Below are 24,549 nucleotides of genomic sequence, written 5' to 3' on the forward strand. Positions count from 1 at the left end.
AAAAAAAAAAAAGAAAGTGAAAACAGAATATATTAAAATTTGTGGATGGCTGTTGAAGAAGTCCTCACAGGGGAATCTATGGCGCTAAATTGCTAGAGTTTGAAGACAAGAAAGGTCTCAACTCAGTGACCTCTGATTGAGCCACAAATAAACAAACAGACGAAAAAAAAAAAAAGGAAAAGAAAACTGGGAAAAAAGGGCACTAAACCCAAAATGTAACTAGAGTAATTAAAAATGCAGATTAAAGCAAAAACCAGACACAGTAATCAGAAAAACAAAAGAAAAAAAAAATAAAGCATAGAAAAAAATTAAATTTATAAACCTTAAGAGGTTAGCAGGCTGATGGGGGAAAAAAAGACAAGAGAAGGCACAAATTAGCAGTATCAGGAATGAGAGAGATGATACCCCTACACAGTCCACAGATATCAGGATAATCAGGGACTATTATGAGCAATAAAATGCAAATAAATTGAGATGAAATGGACAAATTGAAAGAAACAAACCATCACAGTTTATTCTATAAGACATGGTTGGAGTAGCCCCATATCTATTCAAGCAACTGAACTGGTAATTTAAATCTTCCCATGAAGACAATTCCCGAGATCCAGCAGCCTCTCTGGTGCATTCCACCAACCGTGTAAGAGAAATGCACACCTGGGCCCACACTGTGGCAGACAGCAGGCTAGGCTGTCATCTGTGAAACCTGCACCTCACATCAGAGTGCTGGCTGAAGTCTCAGATACACCACTCCGGACTCAGCTTTCTGTAATGAACCTGTGAAGGCAGCAGAAGATGGCCCAAGTATTCAGGGCCCTGCCACCCAGGTGGGAGGTCCAGAAGAAGCTCCTGGCTCCCAGTTTTGGCCTAATTCCAGCTGTTGCAGCCGTTTGGGGAGTAAACCAGTGAATGAGTGATCTCCCTCTAACTCTTCCTTTTAAATAAATAAATATTTAAAATTTAAATGTACAATCCATACATCTATAATTACGTAAGCTTTTGGTCTGCTTCATTTCTCACAATTTTGTTTTGTTTTGTTTTAGTTTTGGTGTCAGAGTAACGTAAGCTTTACAGCATGAGCTATTTCTTGTTTTTTGTTTCCTGAAAGAGCTGTATGGAATTGATGCTGTACTTTAGCAGGGAGCTGGATCAGAAGTGGTGCAACTGGGACTTGAGCCAGTGCCCATATGGGATGCTAGCACTGCAGGCAGAGGTTTTAGCCCACTGTGCCACGATGTCAGCCCCAAGATGTTTTGATTTGTAAGAATTTTAAGAAACCAAAGTCAATACTATAAAAAGGATGAAATCAGACCGTGACCCTTTGCGGTTTCTCTTTGCAGCCAGCACCACAGAGCAAAGGGCATCTCTGGGTCAACTGGTACATGCGCTGCAAGACTCTGAGCAAAAGCGAGGCCTGCCCTAAAACGCGGACTGATGAGCAGGGCCTACTGGTTGCCAATGCTGAGATCCGCCCGGAGCAGGCACAGTGTGGGTGCCCTGGGCCTGGCCGTGGGGAACTTTCCTGGGGCTCTGAGCGCTGTACCCGCAAAACAGGGATCATCTATGCTGTCTACAACACCTCCAGTAAAGAGCTGGTCCACACGGTGCTTACAGACAGACCAGCACGCGAACCCACAGTGGAGACCCCCACTCTGCACAGGCCCCTGGGCCACAGGCAGGGGGCCAAGCTGACTCCTGAGGAGGAAGAGATTTTAAGGAAAGCTGATCAAAGAAAATCCAGAGGAAATATGATGAAAGGAAAAAGAGGGGCCGGTGCTGTGGCATAGCGGGTAAGGCCGCCGCCTGCAGTGCCTGCATTCCATGTGCGCACCAGTTCAAAACCCAGCTGTTCTGCTCCTATTCAGCTCTCTGCTGTGGCCTGGGAAAGCAGCAGAAGATGGCCAAGTGCTTGGGCCCCTGCACCCACGTGGGAGACCTGGAAGAAGCTCCTGGCTCCTGGTTTCAGATCAGCGCAGCTCCGGCCGGTGTGGCCATCTAGGGAGTGAATCAGTGGATGCAGGACCTCTCTCTCTCTCTCTCTCTGTGTGTGTGTATGTGTGTGTAACTGTGACTTTCAAGTAAAATAAATAAATTAAAAAAAAAGAAAGAAAGAAAGGAGAAAGAATGCCTCTGGAGGGGCAGTTCCAACAGGGCATTGCATCAAGACCTGGGCAGGGTGGCCGAGCAGATGGTTGGGTACTAGAAGGCAAGGAGCTAGAGTTCTATCTGTGGAAAATCAAGGCCTGGAAAGGCAAGTAAGCTCTTCATCATGTAAAAAAGGTGTTCATTGTTCTATGTTTAAAAAGGGGTGGGGCTGGCGCTTTGGCGTAGGGAGTAAAGCCAGTGCCTGCAGAGCCAGCATCCCATATGGAGCTCCTGGCTCCTGGCTGCAGAAAGGCACAGCGCCGGCCGTTGTGGCCAGCTGCAGAGTGAACCAGCAGATGGAAGCCCCCGCCTCCCTCCTCCCCCAGCCCCATGTGTTACTCTGACTTTCAAATAAATAAATACATCTTAGAAAAAAAAGGGATAATATATCATGATTAAATGGTTTTTCCCAGGAATGCAAGGTTGGTTTAACATTCAAAAATCAATGTGATTCACCATATCAATAATGTGAAAACAAAAAGACAAATAATCGTCTCTACAGATGCAGACAAAGCATTTGACAAAATACAATATTCCTCCCTGACTGAAAAAAACAAACTTTAAGGAAACTAAGAACAGAAGGTAACATCTTCAACCTGATAAAAGGCACTTATGGGCCAGCACCGCGGCTCACTAGGCTAATCCTCCGCCTGCGGCGCTGGCACCCCAGGTTTTAGTCCTGGTTGGGGCGCCGGATTCTGTCCCGGTTGCTCCTCTTCCAGTCCAGCTCTCTGCTGTGGTCCACGAGGGCAGTGGAGGATGGCCCAGGTGCTTGGGCCCTGCACCTGCATGGGAGACCAGGAGGAAGCACCTGGTTCCTGGCTTAGGATCTGCGCCGGCTGCAACGCGCCGGCCGTAGCAGCCATTTGGGGGGTGAACCAACGGGAAAGGAAGACCTTTCTCTCTCTCTCTAACTCTGCCTGTCAAAAAAAAAAAAAAAAAGCCACTTATGAAACTTCGGTACCTATTGTCAAATGTAATGGCAGAAGACTAAATGCTTTTCTCCAAAGATCAGGAATGAAGCATGGAGGTTCACTTTTTTTTTTTTTTAATTTTTTTTATTTTTGACAGGCAGAGTGGACAGTGAGAGAGAGAGACAGAGAGAAAGGTCTTCCTTTTTTGCTGTTGGTTCACCCTCCAATGGCCGCCGCAGCCGGCGCGCTGCGGCCGGCGCATTGCACTGATCCGAAGCCAGGAGCCAGGTGCTTTTCCTGGTCTCCCATGCGGGTGCAGGGCCCAAGCACTTGGGCCATCCTCTACTGCACTCCCGGGCCATAGCAGAGAGCTGGCCTGGAAGAGGAGAAACTGGGACAGAATCCGGCGCCCCGACCGGGACTAGAACACGGGGTGCCAGCGCCGCAGGTGGAAGATTAGCCTATTAAGCCACGGCGCTGGCAAGGTTCACTTTCAACACTTCTGTTCAACATCGTGCTGGATGTTGAATAAGTACAAGACAAGAGAAAAAGGAAAAATACAATCAAGACTGGCAAGGAAGAAGCAAGATTAGTTTTGTTAACAAGCATAGTCATTTATGTAGAAAATACAACGACCTCTAACAGAAAACTACTAGAACTTACAAATGTATTTATTAAAGTTATAGAATATAAGGACAATATATAAAATATAACTGTATTTGTATATATATGTACAAAAGGAAATTAAAAACTTAAAATTAAAAACTTAAAATATCACCCATAATATGCAATAACTTGGGGATAAATCTGAAAGAAATTAAAGACACAATGAAGAGATATACCATTCATGTAGACAGAAGACCCAACGTGGAGTTTTCTTTAGAAACAGAAATTGAGAAACTGATTCTCTATTGTGAATGATGTTCATGAAAGATGTAAAAAACATGAATGTTAAGTGCTCTCAAAATAAAAATGATAACTTCCTGAGGTAATGCACTTGTGAATTAGCTAGATTTAGCCATTTTCAAAAGGCATAAATACTTCAAAACATCATACAATTAAATTTTTTTTTAAATCATGAAAATGCAAAGGACTTAACCAAAAAACTTTGAGAAGAGGACAAAGACAGAGGGCTAATCCAACTTCATTTCAAACTTTATTCAGAAGGTACCGTTTTCAAGACAGGGTTATACTGATGTACAGATAGACAAACTGATCAATGCAACAGAACAGGGAGCCCAGAAGATCCATACATTTATGAACAACAGAGTTTTGATAAAAGTGCAAAGGCAATTCCACAGATAAAGGAATGTCTTCAACAGATAATGCCAGGAAAATTACACACGAAAATGCAAAAAAAAATTTTTCCTCAGGGACAGTATACACAAAATTAAATCCAAATGGACTATATAACTAAATGTAAAGTCTACAACTATAAAAGTTGCAGAAGAAAACACAAGAAGAACGTAATTAAAAATCTCATAGACAGAAAAACAAAAGCACAACCCATACAGGGAAAAATTGATATACTTCATCAAAATTTAAAACTACATAATTTTTGAAAGATACTTAAGCGAATGAAAAAACAATCAACATATTGGAAGAAAACCTCTCCAAAACATACGTCTCCTAGTAGATTTGTTTCTAGAAATAAAGAAATCCTTGAAATTCAATAATAAGAACAAACCACCCAATCTTTTAAATGGGCAAAAATTTTGAATAGGCACTTCACCAAGAAAGCTATATGGATGGCAAAAGATGCTTAATGTCACCACTTATTAAGGGGAAGCATACCGAAACCACAATGAGATACAACTGCACACTCCCTAGCATGGCTGGCAAAAATAACCGAACCATGCCAGGTGTTGGTGAAGATGAGAGCTACTGGATCTCTCATGACTGCAGGCAGGGACATAAAATGGCAAAGACACCTTGCAAAAATGAGTTGGCAGCTTCTTTAAAAAAAAATTTTTTTTTTTTTTTTTTGACAGGCAGAGTGGACAGTGAGAGAGAGAGACAGAGAGAAAGGTCTTCCTTTACCATTGGTTCATCCTCCAATGGCTGCCGTGGCCGGCGCGCTGCAGCCAGCACACCACACTGATGCGATGGCAGGAGCCAGGTACTTCTCCTGGTCTCCCATGGGGTGCAGGGCCCAAGTACCTGGGCCATCCTCCACTGCACTCCCGGGCCACAGCAGAGAGCTGGCCTGGAAGAGGGGCAACCGGGACAGAATCCGGTGCCCTGACCGGGACTAGAACCCGGTGTGCCGGCGCCGCAAGGCGGAGGATTAGCCTAGTGAGCCGCGGCACTGGCCTAAAATTTAAACATATACCTAAAATAGGATGTAGTCATCCCACTCCTAGGTAGTCACCCAAGAAAAATAAAAGTGCATGTCCACATAAGGCCCTGTGTACAATGTACACAGCAGCTTCACGTCTGATAGCCCAAACTGGAGGCCACCCAAATGTCCATCAACAAATGAACAGATAAACAAGCTGTGGAACATGTGCAATGGGACTCCGCAGGCTGCCACATGGATGGATTTCAACATAAGGATGCTGAGTGACAGGCAAAAGGAGTGGATACTTTTAAAATTCTGGAAAATGAAAATGAAGTGACAAGACATCACTGGATGCCTGGGGACAGGGTAAGGGTGAGAAGGAGAGATTAAAAAGGAGAATGAGATAATCTAGTGTATTTCATACAAACACACAGAAGAAAGAAGCTCCAAGCCTCCAATCACAAATCAAAATCTTAAAGTAACAAAACACAAAGGGCCTGAGGAAGCTTTTGGAAGCAACGGATATGTTTACACATGTTATCTACATCATGGTGATGGTATCACAGATACACGGGTTGACAAGTTAAAACATTCTACTCTTTAAATGTTCAGATTATTGTTTGGAAATTATTCATGAGGGTTGTTTTAGAAAGACAAATCAGGGGAAATCATTGTAAAGTTTGTATCAGTTAAAAGTTACTCTTCCTATCAGAAAGGCAAACACATTCATATAAGTATACTTGTTTACCCACAAATTGAAAAAAGAAAGAACAGATAATTTAAGAAATAGGGGCTGTTAATGATATGAAGTACATATAACTTCCCCAGTAATCAAAGAAGCAAAAATTAAAATAATGTATCACTTCATTTTACCCACCAGTTGGCAAAATAACACACAAAGGATACATGTGGGGAGGGAGCGACAGCATAGGGAGCAGTCATTTCTATGCATTCCTGGAAGAGTTCCATGGGTATGGTCTTTGGCCCAGTAACATTTTCTGGGAGATCATGCAAGGCAGTTTCCTTTTCATGTTTGTTTTGTTTTAGCAGAAGAGGTGGGGCCTCAGTAGTAGGTGGGGCACAGAGGCGGGGTGGAGGCTTCTGTAACTGACAAGTCTGGATTTCTCTGCAGCTTGGGTTTTGGCTACAGCAGTGGCTGGGATTTCAGGTGATTTTTTATTTCCTTTTTTTTTTGTTTATCTATATTTTCTAAAACTTTTTGAAAGACCTATGACTTATGTAATTAGAGGAAAAGTGATATGAAACTTTTATGTAGTTCAAAATACAATTAAAAAGTACTGTAACAAAAAATGGCAATATGCATATTTCCAGAAAATAATTTGATAATAGGAATCAAGAAACTTAAATAGGCTCAATTCTTTTAACCTAGTAATTCTCCCTAGTATAAGCTGTAATGAAGAACAGGGAAAACAGACAAGGAAATAATTTAAAACTCAAAAATCTTCTATGAAAAATTTTATTCTAACTTTATTATAAACATCTTAACACTCTCTTTTAGTTTTCTTATAAAATAAGAAAAATACATGATCTAAAACCAGAAAACACAACTTATTCCCATATTTAAGAGACAGCTACGTCACAGAACTCTGGACAATACCTTTTTGTGTGTGGCAGAAAACGCACTGGATTGCTCAGATTCATTTTAGCAGTAATCTTTTTTTCTCCTTTATAACTTCAGTCTCTTGTATTTATGGTGTGCCTGTAGAAAAAGCAGATTAAAATACACACTTTTAGGAGCAAAATTAAAGAAGTGAGAATTGCTGGCGTGGGCAGCATGGTCCCGAAGGTTAAGCCAATGCATGGGATGCCTGCCTCTCCTATCAGAGCGCCTGGGACAGATGCCAATCCAGTTTCCTTCTAACACACCCAGGAAGAAGCAGATGATGGCGCAGTATCTGGGTCTCTGCCACCCATCTGGGAGACCTGGATGGAGTTCCTGTCTCTTGGCTTTGGCCTGGGTAAGCCCTGGTTGCTGTAGGTATTTAGGGAGTGAACCAGTAGACGGAAGATCTCTCTCTCTCTCTCTCTTTCTCTTTCTTACTCTCTCTCTTCCTCCCTCTGTCATTCTGCCTTTCAAATAAATAAATGCATAAATAAGCCTTTTTTTAAAAAAAAGAATTTCTAATATGGTATCTCTAACTATTTTTAAATGTAATATTACAAAGTTAAAATGTTATCTCGATCTGTATGTGGATGATAAATTTAAAAAGTAAGATCTTCACAACAGAGACACAGATACCTTTTCACAAGGAATACCAGGAAAACCAATGTGTCATTAGACTTCAGAATCTCTGGGGTGCAGTGGGTAAAGCTGCTGCCTACAGTGCCATCATCCCATGCAGGCGCCAGTTTGAGCCCTGGCTGCTCCTTTTCCAACCCAGCTCCCTGCTAATGTGCCCAGGAAAGCAGCGGAGGATGGTCCAAGTCCTTAGGCCCCTGCATCCATGTGGAGACCCAGAAGAAGCTCCTGGCTCCTGACTTTGGATTGGCCCAGCTGCAGCCACTGTGGCCTTCTGAGTAGTGAACCAGTGGATGGAAGATTCTCTCTCTCTCTCCCTGCTACTTCCTTTCTATAACTCTGCTTTTCAAATAAATAAATAAACCTTAAAAAAAAATCTATACTGAGGCTTCCACTGGTTTGCTCATGTCCAGGTAATTTAATAGAGGCTACCAGTAGACAGGACTAATTTGGCCAGTGTGTGATCATACTACTGATTCTCTGTCAGGAAGGCTTATATTTTGAATTGCTATTCCATTTGGCATGGAGTTTTACATGGATTCACCTGCCATCTAGTTCCTGGGCTCACCTATAACCCATCTCCCATATTTCTGAGGTAATGACTATTTTCAAATTATCTAATAAAGAATTAATACCCAATGTGGAAAACCTGGGAAATACATACTATTACTTTTAAGCAATCCAAAATCCTACCTGGGAAATACTCCATTAATAATCTGACATAGTTTTGTTCATGCATCCATTTATTTCTTCATGCCCATAGTAATTTTGTTGTGTAGCTGTGATCATATTACCCATAAAATTGCATAGTTCACGTCTTCTACCTAACTGTGCAAGATGACCATTACACCATGTCACCAAACACTGCTCACAAAGATCATTTTAGCGACTGCTCAATGTTTATTTTAAGGAAGAGCCGGAAGTCACTGACTCTTACATATTTCTGTATGGTTATGTTTCTGCTAGAATAGTATAGTGCTGTTGAGACTGAAGTCTGTACTCCTGCACTTCATCGATCAAGCCTAAAGAATGTTTTCCGTTTTCTTCCTTTTCATTACCCCCCTTCTTTTCTTCATAAAAGCCTCCTGGATTCCATGAAACTGTCTTCTCCTGTTTTCCCAAACCGTTTCTGCTATAGTCTGTCCCTTCTCTCTGTTCCCTAAATGAATGTGCTCTTCGAGATCTGCCAAGTTCTCTGTGTGATAGCAAGGGGCTAGTCTTGATGCCTGGCCGTTTAATGGTTTCAAACAATAGTACGTCCCAAGACAGGCCTGACCTCTACACCCTTTTCTCGAGTATCTGTTAGGTTCTTTCCTAAAAGGCTCAGATACACCTTGCACTGGCCTTGACCTCTCTCTTTTCCTTGTCCCTTACGTTCGATCTACCCCCAATTTTGCTTCAATATTTTTTTTTCATCTGTTTTTCACATTCCATTCGTGTGGCATTTTCTCTCTCCTCTGCTTCTACTCTTTTGGCATCTATTCTATGTTTTCTGGAATTCATCTTTTTTCATTTTTAAAAATTTATTTATTTGAAAGGTAGAGTTAGAGAGAGAGAGAAGGGGAGAAGAGGGGAGGAGAGGGGAGGGGAGAGAGAGATATCTTCCGTCTGCTGGTTCACTCCCCAAATGGTAGCAATGGCTTAAGCTGAGCCAGAGTACTAGCCCCACAAATTAAAAATAAAAGATCATTCAAATTCATCCTTCCTCCAAAACATAAACAAGGATATTTTTCCTTCTGACAGGATAGCATTTTTACAATTAACTAAATATGAGATAATTTGCATAAAATTATTGGTTTCCTCATCCTTGACCTCCTGCAACCTCAGGCATTACATTTATAGTGAGAACTTAGAAGTGTGCCAAGAATGTAGTATTTCAGGTCTTGGGCCCTTGGGGTAGCTAAACAATCCAGTCAGCTTAGAGTAGATTTCATCAGAGACATGAAATGGAAATAACTCTCTTCACTCTTTATTCTAAGAAATGGAAACCTTCCAAAGATAATAAATAAGAAAACTATTTTTCATGCATTCTTAATATAAGAAAGAACACATGATAAACACTAGAAATATAAACATTTTTCATAATTGCCCTTTCTCCAAAATCTTTCCAGAAAGATGATTCATGGAAGATCTTAGTTGCCTTTCAATGTTTTAATCACACTTCTTCAACAATAAACTAGGATCCAGCTAACTTGAAAACTCCACAATATTTCTGCACAAAAAGGGAAATAAGAATCAAGACCTTTTTCTTTTTTGGACAGGCAGAGTTAGACAGTGAGAAAGAGACAGAGAGAAAGAGAGAAAGGTCTGCCTTCCGTTGGTTCACCCCCCAAATGGCTGCTATGGCTGGCGCTGTGCCGATCTGAAGCCAGGAGCCAGGTGCTTCCTCCTGGTCTCCCATGCGGGTGCAGGGCCCAAGCACTTGGGCCATCCTCCACTGCACTCCTCGGCCAGTAGGAGCAGAGAGCTGGCCTGGAAGTGGAGCAACTGGGACAGAATCCGGCGCCCCAACCAGGACTAGAACCCAGGGTGCCGGCGTCGCAGGTGGAAGATTACCCAAGTAATCTTGGGTTTGGCACTGGCCAAATCAAGACATTTTGTACTGGAAAGAATTTTAAAGATCAGATATTTAGTATTTAGGGGCCAGCACTGTGGCACAGTAGGCTAAGCCTCCACCTGCTGTGTTGGCATCCCTATGGGCACTGGTTTGAGTATTGGCTGCTGCTCTTCCAATCCAGCTCTCTGCTTATGGCCTGGGAAAGCAGTGGAAGATGGCTCAAGTGCTTGGGCCCCTGCATTCATGTGGGAGATCCAGAAGAAGCTCCTGGCTCCTGGCTTCGGATCAGCTCAGCTCCGGCTATTGTGGCTATCTAGGGAGTGAACCAGAGGATAGAAGACCTTTTTCTTTGTCTCTCTCTCTCTCTCTCTCTCATCTGTAACTTTACCTCTCAAATAAATAAATAAATAAATAAAATCTTTTTAAAAATCAGCTATTTCAACTCCTTTTTCATTTAATTTCATTTCTGTTTCAACACTGAATCTCAGAAAAGTTAAGTGTCACATCACACCTATATAGTAGTGTTTTTCCAAATTAAAATCCAGGACTTCTCCAGGCTAGTGTTCAGGTTCAGCAGGTTAAGGTCCAACTCCCTGATAATGTGCCTAAGAAACCAGAGGAAGATATCACCCAGATGGAGTTCCTGGTTCCTGGCTCCTGGCTCTAGCCTGGCCCAGCCCCAGACTTGGGGCCATTCAGGGAGTGAATCAGCAGATGGAAGAGTCAGTCAGTCTCTCTCTCTCTTCCCCTCCCTCCCTCCCTCTCTCTCTCCCACCAGCCCCATCTAATGCTGCCTTTCAAATAAATAAATATATCTTAAAAAAAAAAAAAAAAAAAAAAGAATCCACGACTTCTGATTTTCCATTCCAGGAAACTTTTCTGAACCATGTTGCCTAAATGAGACTTAAAAATACCAAAAAGTTTTCCTAAAATACCAAATTTGAAAATGCCAAAGTGTTTTTTTTTAATATTTTGGAGGATAATCAAGAAAATTTTAATTTAATAAAGGATTGAATTTTCATGGCATTACTTGTCCCAAATATCTTATAACACTTAAATATATATGTTGGATTCAGGTCTTAGGGGAAGTGAAGAGTAAACAAATTTGGGGACCTCTTTAAGAAGAAGAATACAAAATTATCACACTAAAATAGGTAGGAGGGGCGGATATTGTGGCATGGAAATTTAAGCTGCTGTTTGATATGTCCACATCCCATACTGGAGAGACTGGTTCAAGCTCCTGCTCTTCTGCTCCCAATCCAGTTTCCTGCTAATGTACCTTGGAGGCAGCAGATGATGATCCAAGTACTCAGGTCCCTGCCACTCATGAGGGAGACCTGGATGGAGCTCTTGGCTCCTGGCTTTGGCCTGGTCCAGCCCTGACTGTTGTGGGTATTTAGGGAGTGAATCAGTAGATGGAAAATTTCTGTTTCTCGCTCTCTGTCACTCTGCCTTGCAAATACATAAATAAATAAGTCTTTACTGAAAATAGGTAGAGGGCATTACAGCAGGTTACAGATAAAGAGATTTCCCATCCACTGGTTCACTCCCCCAATGCCTGCAACAACCAGGACTGGGCCAGCCAATGTGAGGAGACAGGAACATAATCTGAGGTTCCCCATGGGTGATAGATACCCAAACACTTGGGCTATGATCTGCTACCTACCAGTGTGCACATTAGCAGGAGTACTGGAATTGGGAGCAGAGGCAGGTCTGAAATCCCAGCCCTCTGATATGGGATACAGAGGACCAAGCAGCATCTTAGGTGTTATGTCCAACACCTGCCCCTGACCACCCTCTTGAAGCCATCATTTTGCACTGTGAGTTAATGATATGTACCAAATATATGATATGAAATGTATTACATGATGGTAATTTACTCTTTTTTTTCTTTGACAGGCAAAGTTAGAGAGAGAGAGAGAGAGAGAGAGAAAGGTCTTCCTTTTTCCGTTGGTTCACCCCCAAAGTGGCTGCTATGGCCGGCACATTGCGGCCAGCATGCTGCGTTGATCGAAGCCAGGAGCCAGGTGCTTCCTCCTGGTCTCCCATGCGGGTGCAGGGCCCAAGCACTCAGGCCATCCTCCACTGTCTTCCTGGGCCACAGCAGAGAGCTGGACTGGAAGAGGAGAAACTGGGACAGAATCCGGCGCCCCGACCGGGACTAGAACCCGGAGTGCGGGCGCCGCAGGCGGAGGATTAGCCTAGTGAGCCGCGGCACTGGCCAGTAATTTACTCTTAGAGAAGGTTCTTAAACTTGATCATACATATTTATTATTATATATCCCTTATTTTAAAAATTCCCACAGGGGCAAGCATTTAGCTTAAGCATTTAGATGGTCTGCTTCCCACACTGTCAATTCCTGGCTCCAGCTCCCAGTTCCAGCTTCCTGCTAACACAGACCCTGGCAGGCAGCAGTGATAGCTCAGGTCGTTGAGTTTCTGCCACCTCTGTGGAAGACTTGGACTGTGTTCCTGGCTCCAGGCTTGGCCCTGTCCTGGCCCCGTCTGCCTTATAACAACGTAAGTGTAATTTGTTTAAAACTTAAAAGAGTACTACTCTTCTTGTGAATTTAGTAAGAGATACAGTGAATCTGAAGCGGTATTCAACTACTCATTCATTCATCCAGCATTTATGGGATGCGTGCTATAGTTAAGAAATGCTGTGTTAAAAAATATGGACTACATGGCGTGGACGTTTTGGTCTAGCAGTTTAGATGTCATTTAAGATGCCTATATCCCACATCACAATGTCTGGGTTAGAGTCCCACTTTTGTCTCCTGATTTCAGCTTTTTGCTAATATGGACCAATAGCAGGCAGTGGTGATGGCTCAAATGACTGGCTTCTTGCCACCAGCATGATAGGTCTGTATTGAGTTCTTAGATTCAGGCTTCCCCCAACATCTGCTCAGTCCTTATAAGCATTTGGGGAGTGAACCAGTGGATAGGAGCCTGTCTCTCTCTTTTTATCTCTGCATCTCAAATTAACTTAAAAAATTAAGTTACAATAGAGATAATCTGTTCATCAGAACCTCACTATTTAGAACCAGTAAGTGTCGCAATTACTGTGGAAGCTCACTCTCTAAGGGGGTTGGGTCTACATATGGGTAGATGATTTGTGACTCCGTGGAAGAGATGACATTTGGAATAATCCATAGAGAAGAGGTAGAGTCTTCATAGGAAATGGTGTGTGGATTTGACTCAGAGGTTGCAGCATGACAGGGAATGGCAAGTTACGTGGTTCAATGGTTGGCTGTTCTGTAGATGTGGGCGAGTCTACTGGGTCTAGATGGTCAAGAAGTTTGAATACCACACAAGGATTTTAAGCTTTTTTATATAGATAATGAAAATATAATTAAATTAGAGTCAGACTTCAAGAATAATACTTTAGCTGTCTGGTAGTCATACATAGTTGGGCTGGAAACTTTTTTTATCTAAAAAACTACTACAACTTACAGAAAAAGAACTGAAGAATATAGACAAAAATGTTAACAGACTCTTTGGGTATTGGCACCTGCTATTTTCTGTTTTTTTTTTTTTTATTTTTTTTATTTAGTCCATTGGACATACATAATTTTCATAATAAAAACTTAAAAAGTTTTTAAAAGATTGAGGTGGGGCCGGCGCCGCAGTTCAATAGGCTAATCCTCCACCTAGCGATGCCGGCATACTGGGTTCTAGCCCCGGTTGGGGCACCGGATTGGTTGCCCCTCTTCAAGGCCAGCTCTCTGCTATGGTCCAGGAGCGCAGTGGAGGATGGCCCAAGTCCTTGGGCCCTGCACACCATGGGAGACCAGGAGAAGCACCTGGCTCCTGCCATCGGATCAGCACGGTGCGCCAGCTGCAGTGCGCTGGCCACGGCAGCCATTGGAGGGTGAACCAACGGCAAAGGAAGACCTTTCTCTCTCTCTCTCTCACTTTCCACTCTGCCTGTCAAAAAAATTAAAAAAAAAAAAAAAAAAAAGATTGAGGTGGGATGGAAGGAGACCTAAGCAGGATGGTCAGGTTAAGGCTGCAAAACAAGAAAGAATAATAGTCTTCTCCTAAAAACTTGGCAATAACTTTTCTTTTATAAATGGTTTATTTACTTTAGAGGTAGAGTTATAGATAGAGAGAGGGAGAGGCAGAGAAAGGTCTTCCATCTGCTGGTTTACTCCCCAAATGGCTACAATGGCCACAGCTGGGCCAGTCCAAAGCCAGGAGCTTCTTCTAGGTCTCCCACATGGAAGCAAGGGCCCAAGCACTCAGGAAATCTTCAACTGCTTTCCCAGGCCAGCAGCAGGGAGCTGGATCAGAAGAGGAGCAGCCAGGACTTGAACCGGCGTCCATATGGGAGGCTGGTGCCATAAGCGGGATGCTTAACCTATTATGCCACAGCGCTAGCCCCTGGCAATAACTTTGAAAAAAGAAGGCAGGTACAATACTGTGTGTTGCACGGAAGACAGGACAGTAGCACAGTGAAGAGTCAGTGGTTGATTGGCTGTGCAACCCAGAGAAGAAAAAGGAGAGTAAAATTAGCTCTGAGACTCCACCAGGTGAAGGGGAATGTATCTATTCTGTAAACAAAAAGCAGAGAATTCACAAGAAACAGATTTCATGGGAGCAGGACGAAGAGTGTTTTCTACACAAAAGGACTTTAAAGTGCTAGATGGGCATCCAGGTAGAGACATACAGCAAGAAGAAAGCAATGGTGGCTGGAGTTCCGAAGAAATGCTGGCACTAGCTCAGCCCTGGGAATCATCTGTTTGAGACAGGTAGGACGTATGAGGCTCCAGAAGGAATTACAGGTGTGAAAGCTCAGGCAGAGAGAAGAGGAGGCTGAGAACCAAACCCTAGGGGGACATCTCAAGGTTGAATTCTTCATGAATGTTAGAGAAATGTTAAGTAAAGTATTACATTTCTATAATTAGACAACAGGATGAAAAGGTTAATATAAGTCCAATGAATGAAATCAGTAGTGAAGAAAACTACTAGGAATAAAATTTAGATTATATTTTTTAATGATTACTCCAGTTTTTGCTTTATATCCTTGCTAAAAATAAAAACAAAAGTCCCAACTCTTTCCATCCTTGAATTCTTTTTTTTTAAAGATTTTATTTATATAAAAAACAGAGTTACAGAGAGGTAGAGACAGAGACAGAAGTTTCCCATTTGCTGGTTCACTCCCCAAATGGCTGCAATGGCCAGAGCAGAGCCGATCTGAAGCCAGGACTCAGGAGCTTCCTCTGGGTCTCCCAAGTGCGTACAGGGGCCCAAGGATCCTGGTCATCCTCTGCTGCCTTCCCAGGCGCACCAGCAGGGAGCTGGATTGGAAGTGGAGCAGCCAGGACTCAGGTGCTGCAGGCTGGGGCTTTAACCCACTGTGCCACAGTGCCGGCCTGATCTTTCCATCTTTGGAAATGTATTGCTGAAAAATATAATTTGGGCAGGGCGCAAGGAGGGGGGCAGAAGTTGCTGCAGTGGTCAAGATGCCCACATTTCATTTAAGAGTGCCTGTGTTCCAGTACAGGCTCCACTTCAGATTCCAACTTGCTGCTGACTGCACACCCTATAAGGCAGCAGGTGACAGCTCAAGTGGCTGGGTCCCGGCCACCCACACGGAGACACGGATTGAGTTCAGGCTCCTGGTTTCAGCCTGGCCAAGCCCTGGCTATTGCTGGAATTTGGAGAGTAAACCAGCAGGTAGAAAAGCTCTTTCTCTTTGAATTTTAAATAAAATAAAAATAATCAGGGGAGGCCGAAATTGTGACATAGTGGATAACTGCCAACACTGGCATCCCATATGGGCACCGGTTCAAGTTCCTGTTGTTCCACTTCCAATCTAGTTCCCTGCTAATGCTCTGGGAAAGTAGCAGAAGATGGTCCAAGTGCTTGGGCCCCTGCTCCCACCTGGGAGACCCAGATGAAGCTCCTGGCTTCAGTATGGCTGTTGTGGCCATTTGGGGAGTGAACCAGCATATAGAAAATCTCTCTCTCTCTTTCACTCTCTGTAACTCTTTCAAATAATTAAAAATAAATCTTTTAATAATAAGAAATAAAAAGTCCTTTTTTAAAAATTTATTTGAAAGGGAAAATTAGAGAGAGAGAGAGAGAGAATGTCTTTCATTTGCTGGTTCACTCCCCAGATGGTTCTAACAGCCACAACTGGACCAATCTGAAGCCAGGAGCCTAGAGCTTCTTCTGGGTCTTCCATGTGGGTGCAGGGGCCCAAGGATGAGGACCATCTCCTACTGCTTTCCCAGGCTATAGCTTATGCCACAGCACCAGCCCCTGGAAAGTCTTTAAAAAAGAAAAAAGAATCTGGTGGTACCAAAATAACATGAATGGATATTTTAATTGCTAAACTCTGTGGTTTATGACTTTTCTGCATCTCTGTATAATCAGAATTTAGACTTAGAATGTATATGGCAGGGGCTCAAGGACGTTAAGTTGCTTCTAGGCAGCAGTGACTTGGAACTTGGGTCATTACAGCATCGGGAATTCCTAATCAAAGAACACTCGCCAGTAGGTTAGCATCATTGTAGAGCGGAAAGAACTCTCAACAAGAAGATACAAACCCTAGGTTCTAGTCCCACAGTGGTCCCTAAATGGCTTTGTCATTTCATTTCAAGTTATTAATTTCTCTAAGCCTCAGCAGTTTCCTGGTCTTGGAGCTGGTCAACACAATCTCTAAATTCCATTTCAACTCTGAAAAGGTATGACTTTGGCATGTTCCTAAGTTTAAAAACCTTTTATTCTTGCTGTTTCTCTCTCTCTCTCTCTCTCCCTCTCTCTCTCTCTCTCTCACACACACACACACACACACTTGTCCCAAGTTAAATTTATAACAGTCCCAGCAATCTCTGCTTTAATCGTTCCAAAGCCAAATGAAAGAAAACCCCGAGATGTCACCACCTTTAGCCTCTGCAAATTTAACTGCCACTGACGGCTGAAGACTGAAGGTGCCGTGAGATCTCTATTTATTACTGTGACTCCCTGCTACAGGACTACAATGCCAGGCACGGGAGATAATAGAACACGCAGAAATAAAAGCTTTGAAAATAGACCTTCTTACTGCTAATGAAGGATTATCTAGCATGCAATTTTTCTAAAATGTCATAGCTATTAGCAGGTTCTTTTATTTTTAATTTTTTGGCTTGTGACTGTTTCTTTCCTGTGTTCTTTGTTGCCTTGAAAAGTTTTCCATAAGCATAGCATGATTTAGGGACTCAAGAACTTCAAAAGTGTGCATACTTTAATTTATATATACTTACTTAGGAAAAAGCCTACTTGGCCTACAAATTCAAACTCAAAATTCAAGTTCAAGTTCAAATTCCAAATGCAGACTCCCTCAGTGTGCCTGTATTTTGGAGAGAGGGCCTAAAGGAGGTAATTAGGTCAGAAGGGTGGGGCCACACTCCAGCAGGCTTTGGGGCCTTCCAGGAAGAGGAAGAGAGGAAGATGGAGGATGGCCAGAGAGCCAGAGGGCAACACCTGCAGTACAGGAAGAGCCCTCACCAGAGACCCTGCTGGCTTCTACTCTGGTCTTGCGCTTCCCAGCCTTGAAAACTGAGAAAGTAAATTTCTGTTGCAAGCCACCCAAACCCACGGTATTTTATTTTAGCAATGTGAGCAGACTACGGCAGGATGCTTCAGAACTATCTGAATAATTTTCAAGCGGTTATTACTTTCGTAATCAAAAGGTATTCTTCAGTTAGTTAGAAAAACTAACCTTTTGGTAATCTTTTTCCTTTAAAAAATATATCCTGATAATTCAGAGAATTGGCAAAAATATTTTTTCTTTGAAAGTTTGCATTTATATTACTCTGCCCAATAACTTAAAAAAAACACAAATAAGGTTATTAGAGTACACATTAAGTGAAGAATCTTAACCTAAAATCTGTTTCCAAAAACTTTAAATTTATTTCACTTCTCAACAACACTGCCTCTCCACACGAACCTAAAATGTGCAAGTTCCTGGAGATATAAGAGATCATGACTGCTTTCCTGGTCAGGTGTTTAAAGCCGTTTCTTTGCACTTGAGTGATTTGCTTAAACTTTAGACACAGAATGAGCCCATCCATCCTCTCTACACCATCTGATTTTAAATGTTCTTAAAACTGTTTATCCATCCTTTAAAGCACAGCCAGCATTGTGAATCAGAAAGTAAAATCCGACCATGTCACTCTCCAGCTTAAAACCCTTAAAAACATGCCACCGTGTTCAGGCTAGAAAGTGCAGGCTCCTTGTAGTTTGCATATAAAATCTTCTGTGATCCACTTCTTGTCTACTCTTGTCTACCTTAGTAACACTGAGGCCTCTCACTGGATGCCCAACTACCTCAAACTACCTCCCTGGGACATCAAGAAGCACCTGTTGGCAAGAAAGGAAGTTCTTTTCAGCCACCTGGAATCTGTTTCAGAATCTGCTTTCAGGGCTGATGTTGTGGCGTAGAAGGTAAAGTCACTGCCTGAGATACCAGCATCCTATATAGATGTGGGTTCGAGTCCTGGGTGTTCTACTTCTGATTCAGCTCCCTGAAAAAGCAGTGGAAGACAGCCCAAGTGCTTGGGCCCCTGTACCCACATGGGCTCCTGGCTTTGCTCTGGCCCAGCTTTGGCCGTTGTAGCCATTTGGGGAGCAAATCAGCAAATGGAAGATCTTTCTCTCTGTCTCTCCCTCTCTCTCTGTAATGCTCCTTTCAAATAATTAAAAAAAATTTTTTTTTACTAATCTGCTTAGATAGTATTCCTTCAGGAAAACTTTCCTGACTGGCCCTAAACTAGGGTAGGTTTTTTTCCCTTTATGTTTCTGCAGAAGGATGCTGGAAACATTTCTTTACATACAGTACTTCACATGCCAGATTTAGTTGTTTAAAGTTATTATCTTCCCATTAGAACTAGAAGCTGCAAGAGGGCAGGGATACTACTAATACCACTGCCTAACAGCCTGCCTGGTACATTGTATGTGAACTACTAATGACATCCTCATTCATCTATCAAATATATTAGGGTGTTTACTCTTTTAAGGAATATTATGGTAAGTAGTTTTTGGTAAAGCAAGTAACTATCACTCCTTCGTGTGCTTTTTTGAGTTACTATTTCTACAGGTTGGTGTGCCTAAAATGGATTTGACCTTTATTTTAGAAATTTACAACTTAACTACCTGATATCCAAATGTCAATAATTTCAGAATTGTTAGCATTCTCAACTTACTTATTAAAGGACCTATCTACTTTAATGGATGTCCTCAAGAACTAGCATTTGAGGATTATCCCATTTAAACATGTACAAAACTATTTGGAGTCAGTGTTTAGATGCATTAAGTTTTAAAAGGTGAAAAAATGTGTATTATATATTAAACAAAAATTTAATCCTTCTGTACAACACTGAATCCACATGAATGGTCATAACACACTGCATCTTTGTATGAAGTATTTTAGAATCAATGACTTAAGGCTGCCTTCAGTCAGCAAGTCCCAACACCACTTAGAGTGATTTTATAAGATGTGGTGTAGTTGCTTATTAGGAATACCCATTCATTGGTGCCTTCGTTAAATGAACTAATCTGGAACAAACAGGATAGAAAGGGGGAAAACCTGCAAGCATTTGTCTTAGACTATTACAGGCACTGAAGACAGGAGAGTTACTTTCCTCAGCAGGGCCTTGTTTAGCGTAACCCACCTCATCATCCCCACACCTCCATTAGTTCAGTGCTCACTCAGTGACCAGCACTGGCCTCACTGACTCCTTAATGCGCCACTTGGAAAGAGTTACTGCCACTCTTTTCACAGGCAAGAAGCTGATGTCCAGCTTCTTTGAGCTACTGAGCAGGAGGGCCGGGATTCAAATCTAGGCTGACTGCCCACTCTTTTAGTTTTCAGTGAAGCCTCTCTAGGAAAGAGTTCAGAAATTAATGACTTGACAAGTTATAAAGCATTCTGGGTAGCCAACAAGATTCCTGAATGCTAAGTACTTAATTATTTTGATTTGTTTTGCCCAAGGCCACACCAGAAAGTTAAGTCCCTCCATCTACAACCGTCTTTCCACTTTGTGCATTCATCAAAAGGCAACACTGTCCTCAAGAGTGTTTGTGCAGTGAAAATGGGTGCAAGTTCAAGACAAGGGAAGCCTGTGGTGGGACTTTCAGAGACGCCTTTATACCTGACCAACAGCATTTAAAACCTGAAACTCTTGCTTAGTTTCTATTGCTGAGAACAGTTGGGCTTCCTTAGTCACTGTGAAGTTTGCTTTGCCATTGGCAGACAGGCGAGGGATCCTCGTGTGCTGATAGAATATCTGTCAGTGCTCACAGCAACTGAAGGAGCTGCCTTTAATGTGAGAGCTTCCGAGAGGTCTTCCAAAAAGTTCATGGAAAACGTGTATTATGAAAAGATTACGTATGGATTTCGATTTTTGTAAGCCAAAATAAACTTACTTTAGAAATTCCATCTCCATGAACTTTTTAAAGTACTTTTGTACCTTAGCCCAGCTACTACACAAGTCAACACAGAAATCAATATCAAACTGCTTTTAAAAAGTAGAAAGTCCTATCCCAACTGACTTGGGATGTCTCCAAGTTCTTAAATTAACTTTGAGGGGTTAGGGAAAGTGTAAGAGGAATTGAGTTAAATTAATATCTGGAAGAATGCTTAGCAATGCATAGTAAAGTTTTATCCTGAAAGGGTTTATAACATAGAAGAATGATCAGCCACATCAGCAAATAACAACACCCAAAGTAGACTCAGCCACCTCCTAAATCTTCTGTCTTTCAACCTCTCCCATACATGGGCCCCAAATCCCATTTTCCTGACATAGGGAGCTCTAATAGTATCACTCTGCTATTCAAAATTCTGAATTTTTTAGCTATTTATTAGAGAAACAGAGACAGAATTCATATCTGCTGGTTCACTCCTCAAGGGCCCTCAGCACTGCAGGTGATCAAGGTTGAAGCTGGGAGCCAGGAACTCAGTTCAGGTCTCCCCTGTGAGCGGCAGAGACCCCAAAAGTTGAGCCATCACCTGCTGCCTCCCAGAGTGTACATTAGCGGGAAGCTGGAATCCAGAGTGAAGCCAGGACTAGAGCCCGGGCACTCTGATACAGATTCTGAGTGTTAACTGTTAGGTCAAATGCCCATCCCTCAAAAATCTTTAATGAAGACATCCAAAATCCATTTTATGATATTCGAGGCTGCTAATTGAATGTGTGTGTGTGGTTTCCAGGCACTGCTTGTATCTTTTACTTAGCTGGAATAGTTTTCCAAGTCCTTAGAAATCAAAATCCTATTGCTCCTTTAAGACTCAGTTAAATCCCATCCCCTTTCCTTACCTCTGACAGAATGTAGTTACCATGGCACTTTATTTGTATTCTAACAACCTCATCTTGACCTGTTATTACATTAATAGTTTACTGCGAACATATTTGCTTCCTCGACTGAAAAATAGCATCCCCTTTTTTTCCCTTCATACAGAAGTTACTCTTCTCTTCTGTTCTTGTAGCAGCACAGATAATCTTTGAAATGGTGGTTTAGACAGGGTGACTGGAGTTGCCAGTTCAACTTACACCTAACTCATTTGACAATTTATTTAGTGCCTACTACGTGCAGTTCTAAGCAGTGAGAGAAACAGAACAAAGCTTCCTATCCTTGTGGAACTTAAATTTTAGTGGAAGCAAATGCACAATAAACATGATGAAGTAGATTGTATATTAAAAGAATGATGACTGTTTTGGAAACAACAACAAAAAAAGTGGAACAGGAGTGAGGTCTAAAATGCCAGGGAAGAGGAGTCAAGTTGCAAGCCGGATGTGGATCTCCTAGAGAAGGTGAAATTGGACCCTTCTCAAATTTGGAAGGAGACGCCAGTACCCCAGGGAAGTGTCTTCTAGGCAGAAGGCCGAAGGGAGGAGAGAGGAGGGAGGAGGAGGCCTGGGTGGCTGGAGTGGTGTGAGGAGGTGAGTAGGAAGAGGTCAGGCCAGGTAAGGCACAGGTCACACGGGGTCTCCGTGGAGACCAGTTCTTATGCAAAGACAGCAACAGGGCTGTGAGGAGAAACGGAGCCCAATCTGACTTCAACTGTCAAGGCTCAGTCTGTTAGGCTGAGAGCACCCCAGGCAGGGAGCACAGTTAGAAGACCGTTCTAATAATCCAGGGGAGACCTGATGCTGGGGTGACCCAGGGAGGCAGCCGTGGAGGTGGTGAGAACTGATTTTATGTGTGCACCCATGGATGTGTACATAGTCAAGTGCCACATACATATCTAAGACAACAACAGACTGAGTCATTATGGTGGTGATCCCGTGGCATCATACAGGAGCTGAAAATTTCCTTCTGCCTGGTGATGTTCTAGCTGTCTTTTTCTTCTTTAAGATTTATTTATTTATTTGAAAGGCAGAATTACAGAGAGGCTGAGGCAGAGAGAGAGAGATCTTCCATTGGCTAGTTCATTCCTCAAATGGCTGCAATGGTCAGAGCTGGGCCAATCCTAAACCAGGAGCCAGGAGCTTCCTCCAGGTCTCCCACATGGGTGCAGGGGCCCAAAGACTTGGGCCATCTTCCACTGTTTTCCCAGGCTACAGGAGAGAGTTGGATCAGAAGTGGAGCAGCAGGATTCCAACTGGTGCCTATATGGGATGCTGGCGCTGCAGGTAGCGGCTTTACCTGTTATGCCACAAGGCCAGCCCCTCTAGCTGTTTTAATGTCACAGCGTAAGACATTCCGCAGGTGTCTCAAGTGATGCTGGAGTAAACAAACCTTTGTAGGTGCATTTAGGTTTACAAACCACATTGTGGTAGGACTGCCTACAGTATTCAGTACAGTAACATGCTGTACCGATTTGTATCTTAGGAGGAATCGGCTGTATCATATAGCCTAGTGTGTCATCAACTATTTCATCCGGGTTTGTGTAAGTATATTTAAGACCATCACATGACAAAATGATGCAATTCTCAAGGTGGCTCCTTACTGTTAAGCAATGCATGGCTATAGTTTAAAAAAGCAGATTAAATCGAAAGGAAAATCATACAAAACAGTTAAACAAAAATAGGATCCCTAAAATATACAAAACAGTAAATCTCCCAGAGGCACTGAAGAATATTCACTTGTTTCGGCACTATTTCCCCTCCCTTTACACGGATAAACTTCTCCTGCTTTAATATGATACTTTTTTTTGGCCGGCACAGCAGCTCAATAGGCTAATCCTCCACCTGCGGCGCCGGCACCCCCGGATCTAGTCCCGGTCAGGGCGCCGGATTCTGTCCCGGTTGCCCCTCTTCCAGGCCAGCTCTCTGCTGTGGCCCGGGAGTGCTTGGGCCCTACACCCCATGGGAGACCAGGAGAAGCACCTGGCTCCTGCCTTCGGATCAGCGCGGTGTGCTGGCCGTGGCGGCCATTGGAGGGTGAACCAATGGCAAAGGAAGACCTTTCTCTCTGTCTCTCTCTCTCTCACTGTCCACGCTGCCTGTCAAAAAAAAAAAAAAAAAGATACTTCTTTTTTTTATTTGACAGATAAGAGTTAGATAGTGAGAGAGACAGAGAGAAAGGTCCTCCTTCCGTTGGTTCACCCCCCAAATGGCCGCTACAGCCAGAGCTACGCCAATCCAATGCCAGGAGCCAGGTGCTTCCTCCTGGTCTCCCATGCAGGTGCAGAGGCCCAAGCACTTGGGCCATCCTCCACTGCCCTCCTGGGCCACAGCAGAGAACTGGACTGGAAGAGGAGCAACCGGGACTAGAACTGATGGCCATATGGGATGCTGGTGCCGCGGGCAGAGGATTAACCAAGTGAACCACCTCGCTGGCCCCCTGATTTAATATGATACTTAACTGGCTTATCTAACACTTTGGTTGGCGTAGCTATCTTCAGTTCAGACTACAGTATCCATTTTTTAAAAAATCAATAAACAATAGCCTGTGGTGGCAAATCAAAAAGCTACACAATGTGTTTGGAGGTGCTTTTTACAGGTCTAGGGTACTTAAGGCCCTCACTATTTTGTGAATTATTAACAGAGTTCTATTTGTGTTCAGTTTAAATTACTAGAGGTGATTAAAAAAATATTTCAAGTGTTTATCTCTGTGGCTGACAAGCAGGGGGAGAAGCTGGCTATGACAGAAATACACTCTTGCCAAGACTCTGTTGAGGGTGCTGAGCTTCTTGGTGACAGAGCTCCACGTGGGGGCAGTGGATAGTTCCGGCTTCTCCATCCATCCCCTTAACCTGCAATTAGAGCTTGTTATGTACAAATGAAGTAGGGTTACTGGGAAAGAGGCATTTCAGGAGAGCTTGAATAGCTCCAGCGCCAGGTCTAGAGTATCAGCTGGGAAACATCATCAAAGGAAATCAAGGCGATTCCTTTGCTGATAAGCGAATTGTAAAGAATCCTTTCAGAACTGGCAACAGCGAGCTCAGTAATGCAAATGTACTCAT

General features: G+C 43.0%; 1 protein-coding gene across 3 annotated transcripts in view; it reads right to left on the reverse strand.

Annotated features, from left to right (window-relative positions):
• Positions 1-24,549, reverse strand: part of TAOK3 (TAO kinase 3) — a 200,106-nt gene that overhangs the window by 118,496 nt on the left and 57,061 nt on the right. For all 3 annotated transcript variants that reach the window (XM_051826866.3, XM_051826867.3, XM_051826868.3), the window contains exon 2: positions 6,956-7,057. The gene's annotated coding sequence lies outside the window, so the exon portion shown is untranslated. The remainder of the gene's footprint in view (positions 1-6,955; positions 7,058-24,549) is intronic.

This window comes from Oryctolagus cuniculus, chromosome 21 (assembly GCF_051225735.1).
Source record: "Oryctolagus cuniculus isolate XC-2025 breed Fujian yellow rabbit chromosome 21, ASM5122573v1, whole genome shotgun sequence".
Taxonomy (NCBI): Eukaryota; Metazoa; Chordata; class Mammalia; order Lagomorpha; family Leporidae; genus Oryctolagus; species Oryctolagus cuniculus.